The sequence below is a fragment of the Halichoerus grypus genome, chromosome 4 (genome assembly GCF_964656455.1).
Source record: "Halichoerus grypus chromosome 4, mHalGry1.hap1.1, whole genome shotgun sequence".
Taxonomy (NCBI): domain Eukaryota; kingdom Metazoa; phylum Chordata; class Mammalia; order Carnivora; family Phocidae; genus Halichoerus; species Halichoerus grypus.
In genome coordinates, this window is record NC_135715.1 from 136,958,662 (window position 1) to 136,983,050 (window position 24,389).

At 43.6% G+C, this 24,389-nt stretch overlaps 1 protein-coding gene across 5 annotated transcripts in view; it reads right to left on the reverse strand.

The window, feature by feature from the left end:
* The window catches only part of WIPF1 (WAS/WASL interacting protein family member 1), a 118,260-nt gene that overhangs the window by 45,169 nt on the left and 48,702 nt on the right, over positions 1–24,389 (reverse strand). For 2 of the 5 annotated variants that reach the window (XM_036075781.2, XM_036075780.2), the window contains exon 2: positions 5,693–5,799. The exons of the other annotated variants lie outside the window; for them this stretch is intronic. The gene's annotated coding sequence lies outside the window, so the exon portion shown is untranslated. The remainder of the gene's footprint in view (positions 1–5,692; positions 5,800–24,389) is intronic. 5 annotated transcript variants of the gene reach the window in all.

Below are 24,389 nucleotides of genomic sequence, written 5' to 3' on the forward strand. Positions count from 1 at the left end.
AGTGAATAAGGAATGCCAAGGCTAGACTTGAACCCTCTTCTCAGGAAAGTTTAAGTTAAAAGGAACTTTTCCAGAGGAAGGATGGCACAGATCAGCAGGGAAGCCCATGAGCCCACAGCGGGCTTGGCAGACCAATCTGAGCTTAATGGTAAAGTAAAACAATAATCAGTAAGCTCTTGGACCAATCAGGTGAGGAATCCTCCATATTAATGTTCAGAAATACAAAACCAAGAGCAGACAGAAGATTATAAAACAAGAGCACAGTTCTCACCAGTCTGGGAAAAGTGGTGAAGGATCACAGCCTACGACCTTCCTGTGGTGACCCCCAATCACTGCAGACTGAATCAACATGTATAACATACGAGAAGATTTGTTCGCTTATAATTCTGGTTTTCCAAGTTGTGTTTCCGTAACTAACTGTAAGAGCATGGTTTTTGCCCTGGTAGTAGAAAGATGTTTTAGAATAGGGTTTTCTCAATTCGGACACACCTTCCTCAATAGCAAAATGCCGCCCTTATTGCTTTTTAGGGGGAAAGAGAAACCATACCAGATTAAATATATGCATTTATTGTATGAGGAAATCTACTTTCAAAACGTTAAAATATGGGAATTATGTGATTTAAAGGAGCAGAAACAAAGTAATTTCCCTCTTCCCCCCAAAATAATCAGTACAGTTACACAGAGGTTTGGTCATTTAAAAATAATCTCAGAAAGGGGCTCCTGGGTGGCTCAGTCAGTTGGGCAGCCGACTCTTGATTTCGGCTCAGGTCATGGTCTTGGGGTTGTGGGATCGAGCCCTGCATCCGGCTACGCACTGGGTGGGAACTGCTTGGAATTCTCTCTCTCCCTCTGACCCCTGCTTGTGCGCTCCCTCTCTCTTTTTCTCTCTCTCTCTCAAAAAAAAAAAAAAAATCTCAGCAACACAGAGAAATTGAAAACAAGTCTGTACTATTCAATGCCAGGTTAGTGTAAATTGGTATAATCCTACTTGGGGAAAAATTGGCACTATATTTCCATTTGTTTTGGCAGCTCAGCGCTAATTCATCCTACTAATAACTATGTCCTTCAATTTCCGTTTGGAGACCCATCTCTCCGTCACTCTCAGACCTGTGGGTCCAGAGGCTTTTGTTCCCACTGCAAATACAGGAAGAGCATGTGATTCAGGGCCGGCTAATCAGACCTTGCATTCATTTGGCCCCACAGACTTTTTGAGCGATGGCCTGTGAACTCATTAGAACCAAGGGAATTTGTGGCCTGAGGCAAGGACATTTCCGCCAGATGGGCTGGACTGGGATCTATGAGGATATGGGGGCTGAAATGGCCACACTCATCCTTTGACCACATGGGGTCTGAAACTGAAACCAACAAAGAAGGGAATCGGAAGGGGGAGTGATGGAGAAAAACCAGCTACTGACCTTGTTGGCTGAATCCATCTGTACCTGAGGCTAGCCCTACTCCTGGACTTCTAATTTACATTAACAAACAAATTCTCTATTTTGCTTGAGCTGGCATAATTAGGTTTTCTATCATTGGCAATACAAACACCCTTGTGACATAGAAATCGGTACCAGAAGTGAGTGTTGGGGCGCCTGGGTGGCTCAGTTCTTAAGCGTCTGCCTTCGGCTTAGGTCATGATCCCAGGGTGCTGGGATCGAGCCCCGCATCAGGCTCCCTGCTTCACGGGAAGCCTGCTTCTCCCTCTCCCACTTCTACTGCTTGTGTTCCCTCTCTCACTGTCTCTCTGTCAAATAAATAAATAAAAATCTTTAAAAAAAAAAGAAGTGAGTGTTGAATGTGACTAACCCTAAAATGTGGAAGGGACTGGTGTAAGGTCCAGTGAAGGCTAGTGCAGGCTCTCCTGGGCTAGGACACTGGCGTCCTTGTTATGCGGTGGCCACACTGAGGCTTATGCTCCCACCTCCTGAATCCTTGACCTCCTAAGTCCGTGAGCCTACGGATGGTGCACCATTAAAGGATTTGGAGGAAACAGAATGTTGGCATGTGTTGGCTAGTTCTTGCAGCCTTCAGTAAGAACTACAGAAAAGAGGTAATTTAGACTGAAACTGGCTGGAAGCACACAGAAAAAAAAATACAGCTTTCTATTAGAAGCCTTTTTTGCCTGTGATCTGCCACCAAGATGGCGGAGAGTCAAATAATCTGGAACCCTGTGGTTTGGAAAAGTCAAAATATCTATGCTACGCTAACATTAGATAAAGTAGGGCCAAAACGTAAGAGCCACATCAGGAAATACGTTTGGAATACAGGAGAAACCTGATACCCCACTGTCTCTCCAAAGACCCATTCAGTGCATTATAAAATATACTAGAGACTGGTGACTGAGACTCATTCTCTCCCTCTCCAAATGTGAGTTTAATCACAAAATTCCTCTATCGCTCTCCACCTGCGGTTGGATGCTGGGTGTCACACTATACAGGAGCCTTGAGTACAGTTCTACATTTGCTACTCGCTACATTATAAAGAGCTTAAAAAGTGAAATTATAGTACTATATTTTATTTAACAGCCTATTTCAAAAATATCATTCCACCATGTACTCACAATAAAAAGGTATTCAGTAGGCATTTTGCATTCTTTTCTTCACACTGAGTCTTCAAAAATAAGTATGTCTTTTGCTACTGGCAACATGTGAAGTGCCCAAGAGCCTCTGCCGTACCAGACAACACAACGCTGGATGGCGCGGCCCGCCGGGACGGAGGCCGGCCTCACTCATCCTCTCCCCTGGCAGGGTACACAGATGACACTTCACCCATAACCACAGTCCTGGGGAAGGCGCTGGACTACAGCTTCAGGGCTAAGAAGAGTGTGTCCTGCTTGGAACTATCTCTTAGAACGGGGCATTGGCCAGGTAGTTTTGGGTTTGGGGCCAGTAGAATTAAAGACCCCAAATTGGCTTCTCCTTCCTAGAGTCGTGATGCTGACGATCCTAGCACCGGACTTGAATCCTCAGCCAAGGTAAATGGTATATCATACCTTCAACCTAGGGGTTCAGAAGGGATTCACAGACTCAGAAGCTTCGGTGGCTTTCCAGTGTTCAGCATGTAGAATCTAAAGTCCTTGCAGGGACTAGCCAGGCCCCGCGGGATCCGACAGTCTCCCTCCGATCTCCTTCCTGCCCGGCTTCTCCTCCCGCCTCACCCCTGGCCCCCGGCCCACCCGCTGGTCCTGGCGTGTTTGTGAGGACAGCTTTCTCCTGGTGTGGCTCGCTCCCCTCGCTCGTTCGCATTCTGCCCTGTCTGTGCCTGGTCTGCGGGACGAGCCCCGCGAGGGCAGGGCTCGCCTGGCTCACTGCTGTCCCCCAGCTGCCTCAGAGCAGTGTCCGACACAGCCCTGGGGCTTGAGAAATAGCTGTCAATGGCCTTTAAAAGCTTCTAACTCCAGGCTGAGTTTCATCCTTCCTTTAACCTGAGGTTGGGAGTAGGCTGCCACACTCTCGGCTCTGGGGGGGGGGGGGGGGGGGGAGGGCGCCAGGGTGGAGGCGGTATGTGCTGGATTTCTTCCTCCAAAAGGACCCAGGAAGGCTCTTCTCCTGACAGCTGCTGACACAGGACAGCCATGTAGAACGACGACGTGGGGACCTGCCAACACATGTAACAACTCTTTCTCAAGCAGGCTTCTTAGCCAGTGTCGGGGATATGACACGGCCCCTTAAGTCAGGAAATGATGAGGCGACTCGCTTGGAAAGAGAAAGGGAGACCCACATCCACAGTGGGAAGGAAGGACCCCATGACTACCCGGCAAGAACAGTCCCATAATGGGTTCACAAATTCATATTCAACCCCTCTGTATTTTCTGCCCGAGGCCCGGCCGTCCGGTACACCAATGGAGAGCCCTGTTTCTCCGTACAGACAGTCTGCATGGAGTTGTATACTCAGCAAACAACAAACAACAACAAATGCTGACATCGGAACATCACTAACTGCATGTCTTCGAGGGACAAATGCTGATTACGTGTGGAAAGACCTTTCATGTTTCCTTTGAAAGCACTGTTTTGTTTTAGGCAATTTAATTAAAATGCAAAAATTTCCCAGTTGGTCACCAACATCCAATACAAGTTGCCCCCAGGGGAAAACCCATGTGCAATACAGAGAGAAGTTTCTTTCAACTCAAGGGGAAAACTGGTGGAAACCCCCATTTTCACATCCTGCTGTGTATCCACTCGTGCACACACATAGGGAGAAAGTACTGGCATAAGGATGGCTGTGTGTTCCTTTTCGTTGCTAATCATTAGGTACAAAGCCCAGGATGGGGCCTTTCCAATTATTTCTGGGGTAGGGACAATAGCGATATTGTTCCTCCTTGAGACTTCTCTATACGGGTACCTGGTGTCTCTCACTGGAGGATAGAAACCATGAGGACAGGAGCGTCCTCCACGGAAGAGTCTATATACAGCTCTGCACCTTTGGGCGGGACGTCACCCACCTGAACACTGCAGGAAGGGCTCAGTGACCCGAGACTTCCCCTGGGACCCCTGACTGCACAGCAGCCAGGCCTGGCTGGTGCAGCTGCTGCCTGGAAGAGGCAGGCCCAACCACTCTGCATGTGGACAGGAAACGGGGACATTTGTGGGTGTCACAACAGTGGGGGCCCTCCTAGGATTCAGACCCAGGGACTGGAGATGCTAGACAGCCTGCAGTGTACCAGACTGGCCCGCTCAGTGAAGAACTGTCCCACGTGATGTTCAAAGGTCCTGTTAGAGATTGATGTAGGAAAAAAACTGTTGGTAGTTATCTGATCCTAGACTTTGGCTCCATTTTAAATATAAACCCAAAGTAATTATTACACTGTTGTATGAGCCCCTGAATTTTCCAATAATGCAACTGTCCTATAAATGAAATACTATGTTTTGCTCAGATTTTTACTAAGAGTTGTTCACCCCTTCTGGAAGATCATGTGCCCAAAGACATTGCCACTCCGGTACGTAGTACCCTCTTACCCAAGTTGGTGTGAACTTGCACCTGCCCATTCACAATTGTTACAGGTGGAGATGCAAAGATTCAGCCAATTACTTTGTTCTGTTTGCTAATGAGCTGTAGCTAATCACTTACAAATTGAAGTTTTTTTTTTTAAAGATTTTATTTATTTATTTGACAGAGAGACAGCGAGAGCAGGAACACAAGCAGGGGGAGTGGGAGAGGGAGAAGCAGGCTTCCCATGGAGCTGGGAGCCCGATGCGGGATCATGGGATCATGACCTGAGCCGAAGGCAGACGCTTAATGACTGAGCCAACCAGGCGCCCCTAAATTGAAGTTATTTTATAATAAATTAGGTTCCTTTTATTTCTCTCTCTCTTTTTCTTAGGGGGGAGGGGCAAAGGGCGAGGGCAAGAATCTTAAGCGGGCTCCATGCCCAGCAGGGAGCCTGAACTGATGCAGGGCTCGATCCCACGACCCTGAGATCATAACCTGAGCCAAAATCAAGAGTCACACACTTCACCAACTGAGCCACCCAGGTGCCCTATTTCTTCTTTTAATTACAGACAAAGATTATATAGAATTGGGGGAAATTATGTGTAAAGTCAGATTATTTCATTGATGGAGTTTCACTGAAGTTTGTGAAGTGGGCACTGCAAAAGCGTGGGTGCAGGCCGGACAAGGCTGAGAGCCATCACTAGACGTCTCTGCTCATCTAGCCCGGGAAAGGGAGAACGGAGCCCTGGGGACCACAGCCACTCACCTACAATCCTGGGAGGGAATCTTGCACTTTCTTTCCAAACAGGTCACAGATTCGCGGTGCTTCTTTTTCCTGTTTCTTAGCAGACCCTGCTTCTCTCAGCGGCTTGACTGAAACAGAATTTATTCTACTTCAATGACCTCAGATTCCCAGGGGATTCTGCTGCTCCCAAGAACTTTCTGCCTCCCATTTGGCTGCTCTGGATTCTCCAAATGCCTGGGAAGACAGACTGTTGGAAAAACACTTCCAGGTTGTCTCTGATGGGATGGCTACCCTGCCAGGACATAGGAAAGACAATGGCAGGTGACTCCTCCTGGACCAAGTGCATGTAGGTAGTTCCCTCAACTCCAGATACGGGTGCAGGGCCAACAGGATCCCAGGAAAGGGCATGATCACAAGGTGGTGTGTGTGTGTGTGTGTGTGTATTTCGTTTTTGGTTTTGTTCTGCTTGCTCACTGCTGACTAAATGACTCCTCCCCCTGCTTCATGGGAGCTGCTTAATTCAGCCTTGGACCATTTTATTCTGCTTCAGAACCATTCTGACAGTATGATGAGTTAGTGGCTTATGTAAAAAAGCAACTCCATGACTACATTTAAATATTGACTCGTACACCTGAAATTAATACAATAATGCACGTTAATTATTCTTTAATAATAAAATAAAATAAATACTGACTAGTTTGGGAATACCAAGCCACAAAGATTTGAGGTATAAGAACCACATGTGGTTTATGTTTGTAGGACACCCTCGGAAGATAAATGGACAGAGTTAAAAAAAAAAAACAAAGCTCAATGGCCTCCCCACCTTTCCCCTGACCACCATTAAAAAAATAAAAAAATAAAAAAAACAAAATAGAACTAAACAATTAAACAGAGCCCAGGCCGGGCGTTACTCCTGGCGAGGCAGTTGTGTCCTAGACAAGGCAAATAAGTAGTTGTCTGGGGGCCGTGGCTAAGGTCAAGAATAAGCTGCTAGCATAACCTCCACGTGGGCCGCCAGCCCCTGCGTCCTGAGCACCGCCTCTCCTGGTCTCCGCGGCTACCTTCCTCCAGATAAGCTTCTCCAGCTCGACCCTCCGCCGTTGCTGCCTTGCCTACCCCCGACCTGGCCCCACTCAGCCTCTCAGCCAACCTGCTTCAGCCAAAAAGAAAAACACAAAACAGTGAATTGCTTTCTAGAAACAAAAATATTTTCTGTGATCTTTTTATCGGCTTACCCTATCAGTGTGTCTCTGACTACATGGCTAACTAGTGAGCAGGGCCATGTGTCACAGCAAGTCATTCAACAAACACAGGCAAAACTCTCCACTCTCGCGGAGTTTTACACTCATATCTGAACTGATGATACGATGGAAGGAAAACAAATTTATCCTCCGTACTGTGCAGTGTGGGTGTTCATTTTGGCCGACTCCAATGTAAATGCACAGTGCACCAAAGCCCTTGTGGGGTGGGGAGGGGCGGGTAGGCATTTTGATTTGAGAACCATTTCCATACAAACATACTTGAGGGTATGCTGCCAGGCCAGCCACAAAAGTCTATTTAATTCGTAATGTGACTAAACTGTGTCTTCAGGTCCAAGTCTTCAAAGGAAAGGACTCAGAGATTGGGGGGGGCGGTGTGGCGCGAGGGGCTCCAGCCTCAGCTTCTATTCCCTTCCCCTAGGCGGCCCTGCGATTTCCCTTGACCCCACTCAGGACCCTGAGCGGCTCCTATCCCAAGGTCATAATTCCCTTGCCCAGGATAAGATGATCTCACCAACACGGAAGGAGGAAATCAGGTTGTTTTGAAAGAAAGAGTAGTTGTTAACCCAAATGATGTTGAATTAGTGGACTTTGTATTGAGATAAAAGAATACACTGGGCTGGAGGGAGAGACTATAGCAGAGTCCCATTGTCTGGGGATAACTTCCTTAAGTTTCTCCTACGGTTTATAGTTTCCTTCCTTAACTTCAATATATCTTTTTCCTTATTAAAAAGTCATACATGGAAACGTTTAGAAAATATAAATAGTTTTTTAAATGACCCATTAGTACTCAGAGAAAACCAGTTAACATTTTGGAATTTCCTTCCAGTCTTTTCTTCTTCTCTGTGTATCTAAAATGGGATCATATGGTATGTATGTAGTTTTATTTCCTTTTTTTTTTTTTACATTTCCTCATATTGTTAAATATTCTCCTAATGCAATTTTAAAAGTTGAATATTTCATTTTATGTGTGGTCTATTACCCATGTAACTATTTTTCATTGTTAAACATTTAAACTGCATCCAATTTCACTATTACAAATCCTACCACGTTAATAGACTTGGTATCTAAAGATCTGTGGTCATTTCAGATTATTTCCTCAGGATACATGTATTAGAGTACAATTACTAGAATGGAAGATATAAAGTTTATTCTAGCGATCTTGATACATATTGTTAAACTGTTTCCTCAAAGTGGTAGCATTTCTTCTCTCATTAGTACCTACTTCATTTCTTTTCAACATTTGCTATTATTATCACTTTTCAAAATCTTTGCCAATTTGATAGATGAAAATTGTATGTATGGACAGTTTTGATTTTCATTTCTTTTATTATTAGTGAGCCTGGCAGTGTTTCATATATTTATTGTCTTCTCCATTATTACTATACCTTTCTCCACTGATTGACTATTATCTGGATTTTTTTGATCACAAGATTTTAGTCTTTTCCTTATTTCTTCCACTTCTGAACCTAAAGATTACTCAACTCTCCATGACTTTTCATAGACAAAATAAAAATTCCTAATCCTTGGGGGACAGGATGGATAAGCAGTGATTATTTCTGTGCACTGATAAAGCAAATTTCATAAATCAAGGACGGCCTCTGTTCCCGACAGATATACACATACAAAAGAATTCTCTGAGAAGGCAACAGTGGCTAAGTTTTCGCGGCCTGTGAGAATTTTCACCATTTCAAGAAATGTCTCCATCCCACGTCAGAAGGAGTGTGCGTGACGTCTGGGCCCATCTTACTAGAGTTCTTCCTGCCTCAAAGGCAGAAGTAGGAATGCCCTGATGGTTATTACACACGTGCATCCATGTGTGAACCTCTAAAGTCTGAGTACGGAAAACAATCCTCATGACCCTGAGTCACCTCATTCCATCTTTCACAAGACTAAAGTTCCCAGGAACTAAGGAGTAATGTAGGCCGACCCAATGAGTCTCTAAGCTTCCTTTATCTTCACTGTCTTCACTAGCCATTAAGCAAATATTTTGGAAGAAGTAAAATCCAATATAGAATTTTTTTTCAATGATTAAAAACTTGGTGACAAAAATAACTTCTGAGCATAGGTCATTCAAAGTAACTACCATTCTCGATTTGATGATTCACCTGAGGACCCGGGCTGGCCTGACCTCCCCTGGCCTCCTTCCCATTGGGTCTTCCCGAGTCAAAGACTCTTCCTCACTTCCTACAGTTCCCTCTCCTGGACTCGGAAGATGGTTGATGCATCTAAGTGAGAAAGGCAGCCACTCCGGGGTAACGTGCCTGGAGCATACTAACCACTCAACAATGTCAGCTATCGTTACTATTACTAAATGAGCTAAACTTGTCCTCTGTTAGTGCTACTTGGTAAAGGAGGAAACAGAGCAGGTAGAGTGGCTCTTTTTGTTTACAGAGGGATAATTCAATGCAATGTGAGAATGAAGAATTTACCCTGTTGGACAATTGAGAAAAATTGAGAACTAGTAATTTCAGACTCTCTGTTTTATATCATTGTACAACTCGTTTTCAAATCTACTTAGGACAATTCCAAAAACCTGGCATTGGTCTGCTCCATTTGTGCTGGTCCCATTCTCATTCACGAGTACCTCTGCATTTTTATGCAATTCCAAATATCACTAGATTCTATGAACACAAATTCAGAAAAAATGCCCCAGAAACTTCCTAAAAATAATTTCTCCTAAAGGTTAAGGAGAAATAGAAATCAGTAAATAGATTTTATGCTCACTGCTTTGTTTTCATTCACCCGGAGTGGCTTGTTGTCAATCCATTGGCTCACTGCCATCCGTCCTGGGAGGAGGGTGGGAAGCCACTTATCTCAAAATCCTTCACTGCAGAGAGCAGGACTTTTCTTCAGGGCACTAAGAAGATGCCCAAAAGCCCTTTGGGGTGGTCTTACTCAACCGGGGAATGGAAGGCAGAGCTTATTTTCACGGCTGCTTTATTCTAGTGGTTAAAGAGCAAACAGAACAGTAATGGTCTGGGAATGTTTTCAGAGGTGGCACATAATGAACCAAGAGAAAACAGGCCTTGAAGCAAGATCTGATTTCTCTGAGCAAGTGAGAAAATAAAACCACGATTCCTATCACTATGCCCAAGTTCAGTCACCGCAAGATGATGGCACTCTGATGTGAAAGGTAGTCGTGCCAAGAGTCAAGGTTTCAGCAAAACTGAATACCACATGGAAAACACTCTGAGTATCCAACTCTTGTCGGCAGGGAATTCACAGAAAACCAGTATGAAGATGACCAACGTGAAAGTTCATTTTCCAAAATACAAAGGCTTCTGTACACGGAACTTTCTATCCATCCAAGACTACCTGGTGCAAAATGCTCTGGGGAGGCGCATCTCTAATATTCTCCACTAGTGGTGTCTACTGAACTCTCTTCAACCTCTGACTGCACAAATGCGGAGGGAAGGTTTTCTTCTTTTGCTTTCTCCCCTCTCATATCTTGAAAATATAGATGAGAGTCTCTAAAAAGGCTGAGAGATACAAAAAAGATCAAGTATCTCAAAATCTTTAGAGGCATAAGCTACATATAAAAGTTTAAGCAATGGAGAACAAGAGCGACACGTGCTCCTCTGGATTCACTGAAGATTACCATCTGTGACACGGGTAGCAGCACTTGTAAAAAATGCAGCTTTTCGGGGGCGCCTGGCCGGCTCAATCGGGGGAACATGCAATGCTTGATCTCAGGGTTGTAGGTTCGAATGTAGAGATTACTTAAAATAAAATCTTGAAAAAAATTAAAAATTAAAATGCAGGTTTAAAAAGAAGTTTTAAATTATAATATGACTCTATTCTAAAATGCTCAAAGACGGGTGCCTGGGTGGCTCAGTTGGTTAAGCGACTGCCTTTGGCTCAGGTCATGATCCCGGAGTCCTGGGATCGAGTCCCACATCGGGCTCCTGGCTCGGCAGGGAGCCTGCTTCTCCCTCTGACCCTATCCCCTCTCATGCTGTTTCTCTCTCTCTCTCTCTCTCAAATAAATAAATTAAATCTTTAAAAAAAAAAATAAATAAAAAATAAAATAAAATAAAATGCTCAAAGACAGTGTACACTGTATTAACTCCAGGAAGTAACTGGTACTCATTACCGCATTGCTAGAATTTGGTCTTTTACCAAAATAAAGTCCGTGAAAAAAAGAGGGCGGCGGGGGGGAGCGGCGAGCCTGGATGGCTCAGTAGGTTAAGCATCCGACTTTTGATTTGATATCTCATGGGTCATGAGATCAAGCCCGTGGGGCTCTGCGCTCAGTGAGAAGTCTGCTTGAGGATTCTCTCTCCCTTTACCCCTCCCCCCAATTCTGCCCCCGCCGCCCCCGTTCCCTGCTTGCACTCGCATGCTCTCTCTCAAATAAATAAATCTTAAAAAAAAAATCCATGAAAGACTAAGTCAACTCAGTGGTTATTTTCCTTAAATGTAACTCCTCCTCCTACTCCCCCCCCAAAGCAAGTGTACTTTTAAAAAATATACAATCAGAATTTAATAAAAGTCAAACCAGTTTTTTAAAGCATAAATCTGGGAATATAAAAATCACTGTAAACTTAGTAAGGTTATTAAAAAGGTTATATATTTTAATTCTCTACTTTTATTTTCTTTAACATAAATATAAAAGCACTTAAAGGTTTAGGATTTACTTTTGAGATACTATAAAATATTACTATCTTCATGATCAAAGAAATTTATGAATTTATGGAAAAGGGAATAATATTTATAAAACATGTTAGTGAAAGCACTGTATATGTTTGTATATCAACATTCAAAGGTCATTCATTAATAAAAATATTGAAAGTCTAATAAAAGGAAAGTTAAGAGTGGCTTTACACAAACTTGCATTTTCCAAAATTTGTCAGGACTACAGAATCTGGAAGTATCAAAGATTAAGTAGAAATCACATTTAGAAGAGTTCCATGGAATTCTCAGAAAGAGAGAGCAGGCAAAGGGTCATCTGAGGACATTCTTTTAGCCTAAACTTTAAGAATCATTCAAATGGGGGAGCCAGGGGCTGATATTAACGAAGTGAAGCTTCCTACTAGTAAGCTCAGATGCCCACCCGCCCTCTCTGCCAAACTTAGCAGATGAGAAGTCGTTTCATGAAGTCATGCGCAAACATGAAATTCGCTAGTAAAGGTTTGCTGCCTCCCCTCAGTCATTGCTTTGCTTGCTTAGGCTCGTTGCCAGCAGGAATATCTCCCTCTGCAAAACTATTTCAAAGTAGTGACTTGGAGGAAGTGGTGTGCTGATACCATGAAAAAAAAAAATCCCTCAAACACAAAGATAGTTCAAAAAGCATCTGTATAAGGCTCAGAGGAAACAAACAGCTCAGCTAATTTCAACTCAAAATAAACCCAAGGGACCAGTTTACCTTGGCCATAGCTGCACACACATGCCGGAAAACTGAAGGCTGGCAATTATCTAGTGATTTTGTTTTGTGCCAAAGGCGATGAAAGGGCAGGGTTATCCATCCTGGGGTCAGGATGGAATTACAGAGGATACCCCACTCCACAATGCTTCAGACCCAGAATGACACGTCTATAAAAGGATTTTGCACCGCTCTCTCCATGAGACAAGAGGAACCCTGGACCTCAGCTGGCATGACAAGTCTGATGTCCCTTCCCGAAGCCACTGGTAGATCAGAAGCTAATTCTGGGCCTCTAACATGGGTGTCTTTGCAGAACTAAGAGAGGAGGACATCTTGGGCTATATTGGGCTGAAATTCATCTATAATCTTCAAAATGACCAATACTGAATTTGCAACTTTTGGGCATTTAAAAATATTCTTCAAATTAAGTGGACACATCATCAACAAAGATCACATTATATTTGGTTTTGAAAACCATTTGGAGTTTTCTGTAAAGGCAGCTGCTTTTCTAAGAGAATAGGTGATGACTGCTACTCAAATCTTAAAAAGATCTTTATTTTATTTTCAAATAACTTTAGTTGAGAAGATCGCTAGATGTGTCAGCAGAAGTCTTAAATTGTTTTTTCAGTCCTGTTTTGTATTGCTATTTGGACATCTTTATTGCTAATTGGGTTAGGAAGCCCCCAAAAGCCCTTTGGTTTTTGATCACTCGAGGAAATTTGCCTCACAGCTTATGTTATTTTATTTCCATTTTTTTGTGAGGGGGAAGACACGAAAGGGTGCTGGTCTTTAGTATCAGAACTGTGTGTTGTTGACCTTCAGCTGGGTCCTGAGATTTGTAGTTCAAAACATTCAGTACCCAGATCACATGTGGTGACAATGAAAATATTTTAAATGATGCTTTTCCGTCTTCAAGTGTTGGCCATCGTATTCAAGCTGGGCACAGGAAGCAGAGATCCTGTCTCAGCTCAGAGGCCAGCCCACAAGGGCAGCTCCAAGACCTGCCGTTTTTGCCATTGTCTTTTTAGGTGGTGCCCCAGTCAGCAGTCCTCTGCAGCTCATAAAACCCAACATAACCTTTTGGGCTGCTCTGGAAAAAACCCATTGGGTAATAAGGGATAGAATGCTTTCTGTTCCATGTTTCCAGTGTTATTTTCTGGCCCAAAGAAATACCAAGTCATAGGCATCTAGAAACGAGAGATGGCCCAGTAAGAACAAGGATCCTACACAGTCTGAGCACTGACCATCCCCGCCAAGGGTTCATCTACCTGTTTCCGGCTGAGTGCTTCACCAGAGCTATATAGGCGTTGGAGCAAACAGCCTCTTCTGCCAGACTTGACGCAACTCAAGCCATGTCTATAGCTAGGGTGGTTCTTAAAGTGAAAGTAAAAGTACCTAGAACAATCCTTAGCACATAGTAACAGCACAATAAACTTTAGCTATTATTATTGCTCCAGGAAGTGAAATGTCATTGTTCCGATCACCTTGAGGACACGGGCAGGGGTGAAGAGATGCAGATCCGTGGCAGTGATGGTGAAAAGAAATATGGTCTCTGAGAACATGCACCATGTGACAGCAATGTCCTCCATATGAGCTTTCCCGAAGGGATCATTCAGCTACAGAAAATAATTAGAAGGCCCATTGGCATTTCTATGTGTAGTTTATATACCATCTTAGGTTTGCTGGTCCATGGCATGTAAAGGCTCGAATGAGATACCATGAGGTAGACAAGGCGCCACATGAGGTGCCGCGGAGGTGGAGGGGTCGTGGCCTAGAAAGACAGAGGTTCCATTAAGGCCTCTGAGGTTTCATCTCGTTTTCACATTGCTTAGTGACATGATGTCCTTTGTGGCTCTGAACAGTAACGAACGGCCCTTAGAAAATGAATCGGATGCTAGGTGGAAAATGCCAAAAGTCATCTTGTCTCTCCAAAAGTGTTACGTTGCTTTTGCTTTTATTTTTATTTTGCTTTTTTACCCTTTCTTTGTTCTCTGAGTTCTCTTCGCAGAATAATTTAAAATTCCATGATCACAAGAGCTTCCTTTGCGCCTACATTTCCCTTCTGAGATCAGCTGCAGCTGAACCCACCCCAGCCAAGGCCGACTGGACAAGGGCAGGCCCCTGGCCCAAGAGAGGCCAGTCTGCCTGCTGGAGAGCGCACTGAGCTGGCCGCGCACGCCAAACGCTGCTCATCTCAGAAGTAGGAACTGGGAATCGTGGGGACAGGCAGTCATGCAGTCACACCAGAGAAATGAGAGGAGACAGGAACGGCTGGGCCAGTTAATTGGTGGACAGGAGAGAGGAGATGACCCATCTCCTGGGCCTGAGGGCACATCGTGGTTTTCCAGGTAACTAAACTGCACTGTAGACTTCAATAATGCTACGGTAGCAACGCTAACCGTAACGACAAGAACCGCTAACATTTATTGGGCCCTTACTACGTGCTTAGGATCGTTTTAGGCACTTTTACAAGTATTAACTCATTCAATTTTCACAATAACTCTATTAAGCAGATGATGATGATGATGAAGATGATGATGATGACACTGAAGCCCAGAGAAGTAAACTGACCAAGGCTACACAGCTCGTAAGTGGCAGAGACACAGCTGGAAGTCAAACGGCTTGCCTCCAGAGCCCAGGCTTCTAGCCAGTGTGCGCCTCCATGTGGGGTAGTCCCGGCTTTCCTGTGCTCTTTACTGCCCATCCTTACAATAAAGAGCCCCTATTAAGGAGGCCTGACAGGGGGTCTATTTTTTGCTCTCCTACGGTCTCACAATTAGCATTTTTCTTGGCTCCACTCATTATGAATCTTAGTAACTTAAGTATATATTTATTAATTCAAGGACTACGTAATGCTTACTGTGTGCCAGGAACTACTACGAGCTTTGGAAGCGAAAGAATCAGCCCGATCCCAGCTCTCAGGAACCTTAATACTTCACAGAGAAAGACTGGGTCGGCACACAGCCTCGTACCAGAAAGTGCTGCCAGCATTTACACTGGAAGGTCGTACTTCCATGACCTCATGCATAATACATATTATTTACTATCTTTGTACACATTGTGTCCTATTTTTGCATAATAATATATTGTATCCTAAGCTCATCGTTTAAATAATGTCTAAAAGGCACGTTTTAAAAATCGCCAAAACGATGACAGACATGGTAAAGATGGCTTCCTCGAAGGTCTTCCTTCCTAGCACTCGGCGTCTGAGTCAGCCTAAGGGGATGGCAGCAAGTCAAGCTCACACCGGCTGGAAACAGCTCTGACCAATTATCTGCCTACAGACGGTATTGCAGGGTTCCCCCCAGCTCCAAGGCGTCTCAGAAACATGAACCATGGCCTCTTCCTCCATTCTACCATATTTCACTGCTGGCAACTCGTTCACGGCGTGGATCCTCATTCCCGCCACACAGGTATTATTTATGTCTATAGCACTTGCAGGATGGTGCTCCCAGACACCAGGTGTCACATCTTGTCCTCTTCCCAAACCTACAGCACCAGCACCCTTCTTTGCATCTGACAGGCTTTTAATACGTTTTAAATGATCGTTTTATGACAGTATTACAAAAGTAACAGTCTATTGTGGGAAATGGTGAACTCAAGTCTAAAGAAGATAAATTACCTATAATCCTACTAGGTAGAAATACATATTGTTAACTTTTTGGAATATTTCCTTCTAGTCTTGGTACATATAAAATGTTTTAAAATTAAGAATATAATGTATGTAGTTTTGAATCCAGTTTTGGTGATCCTCTCATGCCACGAAATGCTCTTTGAAAACATGGTCTGATGATATCCTACACCAAAATTTATTGAATGTTCTCCTGTTGCTGGTCATTTAGTTATCCCTCACTTTGCTTTTATAAATGTGCTAATATCAATATGTTCAACTAGGATTATGCAATAGAAAAATTATAGAAAAAGAAGTACTAGATCAGAGTTTGAACAATTTAAACTCTCTTGATACACAGTGCAAATGGTCCACAGGGAAGGCTTCTACTCCCTCTGGCATCAGGAAAGAAAGCCCCTTTCACCATACTCTTGCCAACAATGAATATTATAGTTTTAGAAAATCTTTTTTATTTTATTTTTAAAAAGATTTTATGTATTTATTTGACACACAGAGAGAGAGCGAGCACAAGTAGGAGGAGCGGGACAGGGAGAAGTAGGCTCCCTGTTCAGCATGGAGCCCAATGTGGGGCTCGATCCCAGCACCCCAGGATCATGACCTAAGCCGAAGGCAGACACTTAACCAACTGAGCCACCCAGGCACCCCTAGTTTTAGAAAATCTTTTTTTTTTTTTTTTTTTTTTTTTTTTAGTTTTAGAAAATCTTTATCGGGGCACCTGGGTAGTGCATTCAGTTAAGCTTCTGACTCTTGGTCTCGGCTCAGGTCGCGATCTCAGGGTCATGAGATTGAGCCCCATGTTGGGCTCCGCACTCAGCGTGGAATCTGTTTGAGTTTTTCTCTCCTTCTCCCTCTTATCCCTCCTGTTCATGCTCTCTCTTTCTCTCTCTCAAATAAATAAATACATCTTAAAAAAAAAGGAAAATCTATATGTTAATTTGGTTTCTTCAGTGGGTCAGAACAGAGCCTATATTTAAACTGTGTGTTCCTCGGTAAAATTTCAGATGGGCCACTTACAAACAAGAGCAAAACAAGCCTATCATCAACAGTCCCCAGCTTCAAGCCCTTGAAACCTTAAAATATCTCAGAATTTAGAAATGGAAAGTACTTTAGAGATCACTGAGAAAACTGTTGCAGTTTATAAATAAGGTAACCGGGGCACCTGGGTGGCTCAGTCGTTAAGCGTCTGCCTTCAGCTCAGGTCATGATCCCAGGGTCCTGGGATCGAACCCCGCATTGGGCTCCCTGCTCCGAGGGAAGCCTGCTTCTCCCTCTCCCACTCCCCCTGCTTGTGTTCCCTCTCTGTCTGTCAAATAAATAAATAAAATCTTAAATAAATAAATAAATAAAAATAAATAAATAAATAAGGTAACCAAACCTCAGAGAGGTTAAGTGACCCGGGTAATGTATTCGACTCTGAACTAGAACTAGTTGTCTTGATCCATAAATCATTTCTTTAGAATGGGCTGATGGCCTAATGGAAGCAACAAACCATTGTTATCAGAGTGAAAAAACACAGGGAAAAGTGGCATAAGAATACATTTGGAAAAGAAACCATTAGTGTTCTAAATTCTGTTTTATCTTCATGACACAAGTGAGAATAAACTGTTTTATAGACAAAGGCAAAAACTCACATGTGAGTACCACTCTATTCTTAAGATCCCCGCTCCAATCGAGAACAGATATTTTCTTCCTGGAACCATTAAAATACTCAGTGTTGATCGATTACCCTCCCATCCAGCCGGCATTCACTGAGACTATACCGTGGCCGGGCACTGTGCCGGGTGCTGGGGGAGCAGGGGAAAGAGAAGCAAGGAGAGAAATGAGGGATTCATTCTGGGGGTGGGGAGGGGCAGGAAGGCGTGTGAACAAATCTTAATGCACGTGACTGGGTGGGGGAGGGACGCACAAGGTGCGGTGGCAGGGGCAGAGCCATGGACGTGGAGGACTTCACACAGGAGCGGACGCACGAGCTGTGCTTGTGCTTGTGCTTGAAAGCAGTCGACTGGGCAGAGCGGGGAGGACGGCATCGCAGGCAGTGAGAGAGCAAGGCTGCGCGCCAGATGGGGCTGAAACACGGTGGCCGCACGCCCCATGGAACCCCCGCGCTCCTACAAGCAGACCGATGGTCACTGGATGTTTTTTAGCCTGGCTTTTATTCTGACTGGTTAGCACTTGTGCCCACTAGCAGTTAGATATCTTCAATATCGGCCCTGCCTCTAAGGATGCTATTATCTTCACTTAAATTTTCCAGAGGTTATAGAGCTGATAAGTTTGGGTTTTGAGCTTTTGATTATCAACATCACAAGGCAGAAACAACTATAATGCCTAGCATGGGGCCCTCCTAAGAGGTGTTATATTTCTTGTCAACTGGTTAGTTTTCGGTTATGAACTATTTGAAAAGTCTGATGACTTTAAGAACTGGTAGATTGGGATGCATGGCATTAATATGGCTAAAACAGATGTATTATAAATTAATATATGTGCTTGTTATTAATTCAACAGTAAGATCTAGTGGCCAGTCTAATAACTACTATAATTTTGAAATAATGAGGGTAAACAATATTTGGAGATATCTGATATTAAACTGTATAGAAGTTATTTCTTCTTTTTGAATTGAATGGTATTTGAGGTATAACTATAAATTTAAGGTGTACAATATGCTAATTTATATATTGTAATATGACTACTATTATAGCAATAATTAGTACTTCTATCACATTACATAATCAACCTTTCCTTTTAGTAGTTGGAATAATTAAGTTATAGTCTCTTAGCAAGTTTGATAATTATAATACATTATTGTTGTCTACATTCACCATACAGTGTATTAGATCTCTAGGACTATTTACAAGTCCTAGTATAAGTTATCTATTCTTATGCAACAAGTTACCCCAGAACTAAGTAATTTAAACCAACAGATATATTATATCACAGTTTCTGTGGGTCAGGAATCTGGGCATAGCTTAGCTGAGCATCTCTGGCTCAAGGTCTATCACAAGACTGCAATTAAGGTGGCAACTGGGGCTGTGTTCTCATCTGAAGGTTCAACTAGGGGAGAATCTGTTTCTAGGCTTACTTATGTGTTGGCAAGTCTAGGTTCCTTCCTGGCTATTGGTCAAAGGCCTTCCTCAGGTCCTTGCCATGTGGGTCCCTCTATAGGGTAGCTCATCACATGGTAGTTGGCTTCCCTCAGAGTAAACGAGGGAGTGCCAGAAAGCCCCCAAGATGGACACCAGTCTTTTTATAACTAAATCTCAGAAGGGACATCTTATCCTCTCTGCTGCATCTTGTTCAGTATAAATGAATCACTAAAACTAGCCCATATTTAAAGGGAGGGATTTAAATATGAATGTGAATTCCAGGGGGTGGGGATCATCGGGGGCCATCTTAGAAGCGGCCCACCACCTAATGACATAAAGTATCTATGACTTTTATTGGTGATGATACCTCAAGTGCTACCAATACTATTGCAGTTTGTGGGCTACATTCACAATTGAAGGAAATGCAAAATTTCGGTTAGAGTTTTGTGAAAATAAAAATGTGCTATTTTCCCCACCCAACTTACAGACTTTAGGTTAAAAACTCCTGTGATAAAGGATGCAGCATATCTTGCACCATCTAAAAGCCAGTTTGATGCTCTGTAGATGGGCACAAGGATTCCTCACATACCCGTGGAATCCCCCATGTGTGGGCATTTACTGTGTTTACAAAAGATTCCATTTTTGTTTGTTTGTTTTTAAACCATGAGGTACTGTTAGTCGAGCTCAGAAATAAATTGACTTTAAAAACCATTCCCACAGCTGCAAAAGGCAAGTGTTTGGCCTAGTGGAGCTTGGCTTATAATGAACCTTTCACCTCCTCTGGGCAGGTGGTCACCAACTGATCTATGGGAACAAACAAGCCATGTTTTGAAGTGATAACCACTTTTCTAATGATAGGTAGGACTGGAGTAGAAAGCAAGTAGAGGGAGATACTGTGTTCCTGTAAAATTTAATCTTCTTAAACTTGGGCCCTCTGAAAACATGAATCAAAATTATGTTTCCAGGGCAACTTTCTTGACCTCTGCTTATTATTACCTTTCCATCCATAAACCATTTAGGGATTTTCCTTCTAGACAGTGAAGAATAGCCTGGATGCTATCAACAGGCCCGTATCAGAGAAGCAATGACCATGGGACACAATCATAGGCTTAAATTTTGTCCTCTTGGACCCCAAATGAAATTTGGCATCACCTACTCAATGAAATGCCTTCAGTGTTCCATTTTATTGGGGGTGGGACATGGGTTACATTCAAAATATCTAACAACCAATAAGACACAGTCATTAACCAATCAGAACGATGTCTCCCAATCCTGGGGCACCCCATGCTGTGCTAGACACTAACCCTTAGTTGTCGAATTATGAGACAAGTCTTGGGGGTGCAGGGGTGCACTCGGGTGTCTGAGGTTGGTGATGATTCACCAACGGGTGTTGGAGCTTCTCAATATTTTAGTAACCAGCATGGCTGTACCAGTGCAAACAGACTGGATATCAACCACTGAGGTGGGAGCTCCTCCTCCCCAGGTCCCCGTAGAGGGTTCCTGGTGTGGGAGCTGACTCTGTCACCCTTCAGCACTCCATGTGGCCTGTACTGTGGGGATAGAGCCCAGCCTCCTTCCTGAGCCTTGAGCCGAGGTATTGGAGGCTCTTGGAATCCCGCACTCAGGTCTCCTCAAGGCTGGCTGTAGTCTCCTGGCTCTCAGGCACCTTCCAGGGGCAGCCTGGGGCAGCTGCTGCCAGCGGGCACTGACAGACTTTTATGCAAGACACAGGTGGGTGTTTCCCTGTGGGTTTGATGGAGGGGCATGTTCTCTGTCTATAGGTGTCATACCACCCAAGAAGCCCCACCACTGGATGGGGTATAGGACAAAAGAAGAGACTTTTTTCATGTATCCTCTCATTTCAAGAATAGGTTTAGCAAGTACCTGAAATTCCTGAATGGAGCCCCATGTTTTAGATACCTCCAAAAGAGGTCATTCTTCATCGTCTCTTGGTCTACATTATTTTACTAAAATGCTCTGGTTAGTTTTACTTAGCTCCATGCTTCTGGAAGATAGATTAGGAGAGGCTTTGGATACAGTCCTGGGTCTCAATTCCAGCTCTGTGGGCTGCAGACCAGTCACTTCCCTCTCTGAGGCGAAGTGTGCCTCATACACTGCCTGCCTCATAGGCTGGTCAAGGGACGAACGAGATGAAGACATGTTTGATAGATGCTCTTCTTATACACTGAGCACAAGATCGAGAAGAAAAACTTTTAGTCTCTGTTTGGGGTAGGAACTGCTGGTGTTATTCCAGTTTACCAACTTAGGTATTTCTACAATAGATCCTTTTTGTTCACTCAAGCTGACTAAAAAGCAGACAAAAAGTGAATTTAGAGGTCAAAATGTAAGCTCTTCACAGACTCCGAGCCAACTCATAAGAACTCAGAATTCTCCATATCGAATGCAGATAACAAACCTCCTTTCCCCAGGAAAATAGCTAGCATAGATTAATTCATTAATATTTACATTTAAGATTATTTATTTGAGAGAGAGAGGAGAGACAGCGAGAGCACAGGCCAGGGGAGGGGAAGAGGGAGAGGGAGAAGCAGGCTTCCCGCTGAGCAGGGAGCCCAATGCAGGGCTTGATCCCAGGACCCTGAGATCATGACCCTAACTGAAGTCAGACACTTAACCAACTGAGCCACTCAGGCTAACTAGCTAATATCTGTCTCAATTACAATAAATGCAATTTCAATTATCAAGGTAATATTTACATCAACATTAAAAGATGAAAACAACCATAATATTTTCTCCAATTGCCTTGACATATATGCAAAGAAAAACTAGATATTGAGCATTTGAAAAAAATAAACGTCGCTTTTGCCCACTTTGCTAACTTTTTTTTCTTTAAAATAATTATGGAATCACTGGGGCTTAAGCAGTGAAAGGCAAGGCCTAAAACAAAAATCCTGACCCTTCCACTCTTGTTTACGCAAGTGAACATTCTCTGATTTCAGTCCCAGAAATCAATCAAGGAATAAGTCCTTAGGCAGAGTCCCATTCTGCATTTTCAATAGGAGTTTTAGAAGCTACAGATTCTGTGAGTACTGTGAAACCATTAAGACCATTAAGAAAGACAAATTCTTCTAGGATTCTAACTCTTATGTTTCGACATGTATATCCAACTGCCTACTTAAACATCTCCATGTGATGTCTGTCTACCAGACAGCTCAGACCCAACAAATTCCAAACTAAACTCTGTACCTCTCCCCTACCTCCACCTGCTCTACTTACAGCCTTCCAGTTGGATGCCATTTCCATTCTTCCTTTGCTTCTTTGGAGTCTTCCTTGACTCCTCTCTAATGCTTATTATTGTTCAATCCAATAGTTCTGCTGTGGCTCTACCTTCTAAAGAACCAGACTCTAATTATTCCTCACCACAGCCTATGCTGCCACCCCGGTCCGAGGCACCATCGTCTCTCACGGGGGGACGGCAACAGTCTCCTAACTGGTCTTACCTTCTACTCTTGCTCTCCCACAGTTTATCCTCAATACGGTAGCCTGGGTGTAAAGCCAGATCATCGCCTCTCCTCTGCTGAAGTTCTCCCAAAGCTCCCTCCTATAAAGGCTACCAGGCCCTCGGGAATCTCACCTTCCCCTTGTCTCCTCCTCACTCTGTCCTCATCACACTGGCTCCTGTTTTTCCTTGAATATGCCAGGCATGCTCCTGCCTCAAGGCCCTTGTGCTTTCCCCCAGGTATCTATCTGCAAGGCCAATTCTCTCACCTTGGCCAAGTCTTCACTCAAGGACCACCTTCTCCTTGACAGCCACCCTAACCACCACACCTAGATCCACACGCACCACTGCATTCCTGCTCCCCCTCACCCCACTGTACTTCTTTTCCTACAGAACTCAGTACTTTCTAACCTTATAGTCTACCACATTACATACTATTTATTAAATTTATTGTTATTGCCCACATCCCCAACTAGAATGAAAGATCCACAGGGAAGATGCTCAATAATATTTCTGAATTAAGGGAAAATGCCCTCCCCACAAAAAGGGCAAACCCCCCAAAAAACACCATAAAACAACCAGTATCCAAAAAGGGCCTTATAATCTCCAACAGGACCCACATATTATATATCATTTTCTTCTTTTTATAATGCTTATGGCTTTAGGAGGAGTGACAAAGAAGTAGGACCAACACTGAGGAGAGGCTGCTGTTTGCCTAGGAATGACCCTTAAGAGTGGCATTACAGGGGAGAGGGAGATCACCACACTCTGAGCACAGGGACTTTGTCATAAAAGTCCTAAAACCTCCCTTTTATCTGGGAGCCACAGAGATCAGACTCAAAATGACTGGCCCACATTACAAATTCACAAGAGGCTGCTGGGCACACTAGAATTCACAAATACTGTCATTTCTTTCCAGTGGCCATGTCCACTCTCCAGAATATACTCTTTTGAAGTAGTAGTACTCAGGAAGCTGAATTAGTGTGCAGAAAGTGGTGTAGGGATCTTGGAATCAGGGCTAAGGATGGGTAAGCCTCTTGAGGGCTCCTTAATTTGGGCCATGGTAAGCCCTGGTCTTCATCCAAACTTCACAAGAGACAACCCCTCTCAATCCATATTCATGTCCACACAGTTCAGGGACCCTCTTCCTGGCCAATCCTGGGCAACCACTGGGAAGTTTTCCTTTCTGTATTTTGCTCTATGGGGATTGTCATGGTTCACTGCACACAAACTTTCTCCAGGTAGGATGGATTAGGTGTTTACTTATCTATACTCTCCATGCTATAATACCTACATTATACTTATCTATATACTATCTGTATTCTGTGCTGTTTTCCAGGAATTACACAAAGGTCACTTAGCTGGAGTTTGGGGAGTTCATAAGCCCCTTCGTTTCTTGATCTACTCTCACTTAGCATGAGTCTGGCCCTGTAGATGGTGTCCCAGATTTCCAGTCCTTGAGCCTCTCATCATTGCAGCTGGTGACCCATGCTGGAGTCAGGAGCCTTGGTCTATGCTCACTATGCTTGCTAATTAGCTATTTTGACAAAGACAAGTCACCTTTAACCTTTCTGAGCCTCAGCTTCCAAATCTAAAAATGAGAAGACTGGACTCTTGAAGGTCCCTTCTATTTGGAAAAACCTAGGATTCTATTCCTCACCTACCTCTTTAAGTTTTAAATAATGACAACAGCATCTGAAAGCCTCTTTTCCTAAACTTTTCCCAAGGCCAGATGTTCCTGGCACCGAATTAAGAGAAAAAAAATAGTTTTTGAATAACCCAGCATTTTTGTCTTTCAGAGCAAATTATCCTCTGGCCTTTTCAATTCCTTTTCCCCTACTGCTACCTCCTTATGAATCCTTAAAAGAAGTTTTTAAAAAGTAAACTATCGACTCTTCCTGATTTGTCAGGATTTATCTTGTAACA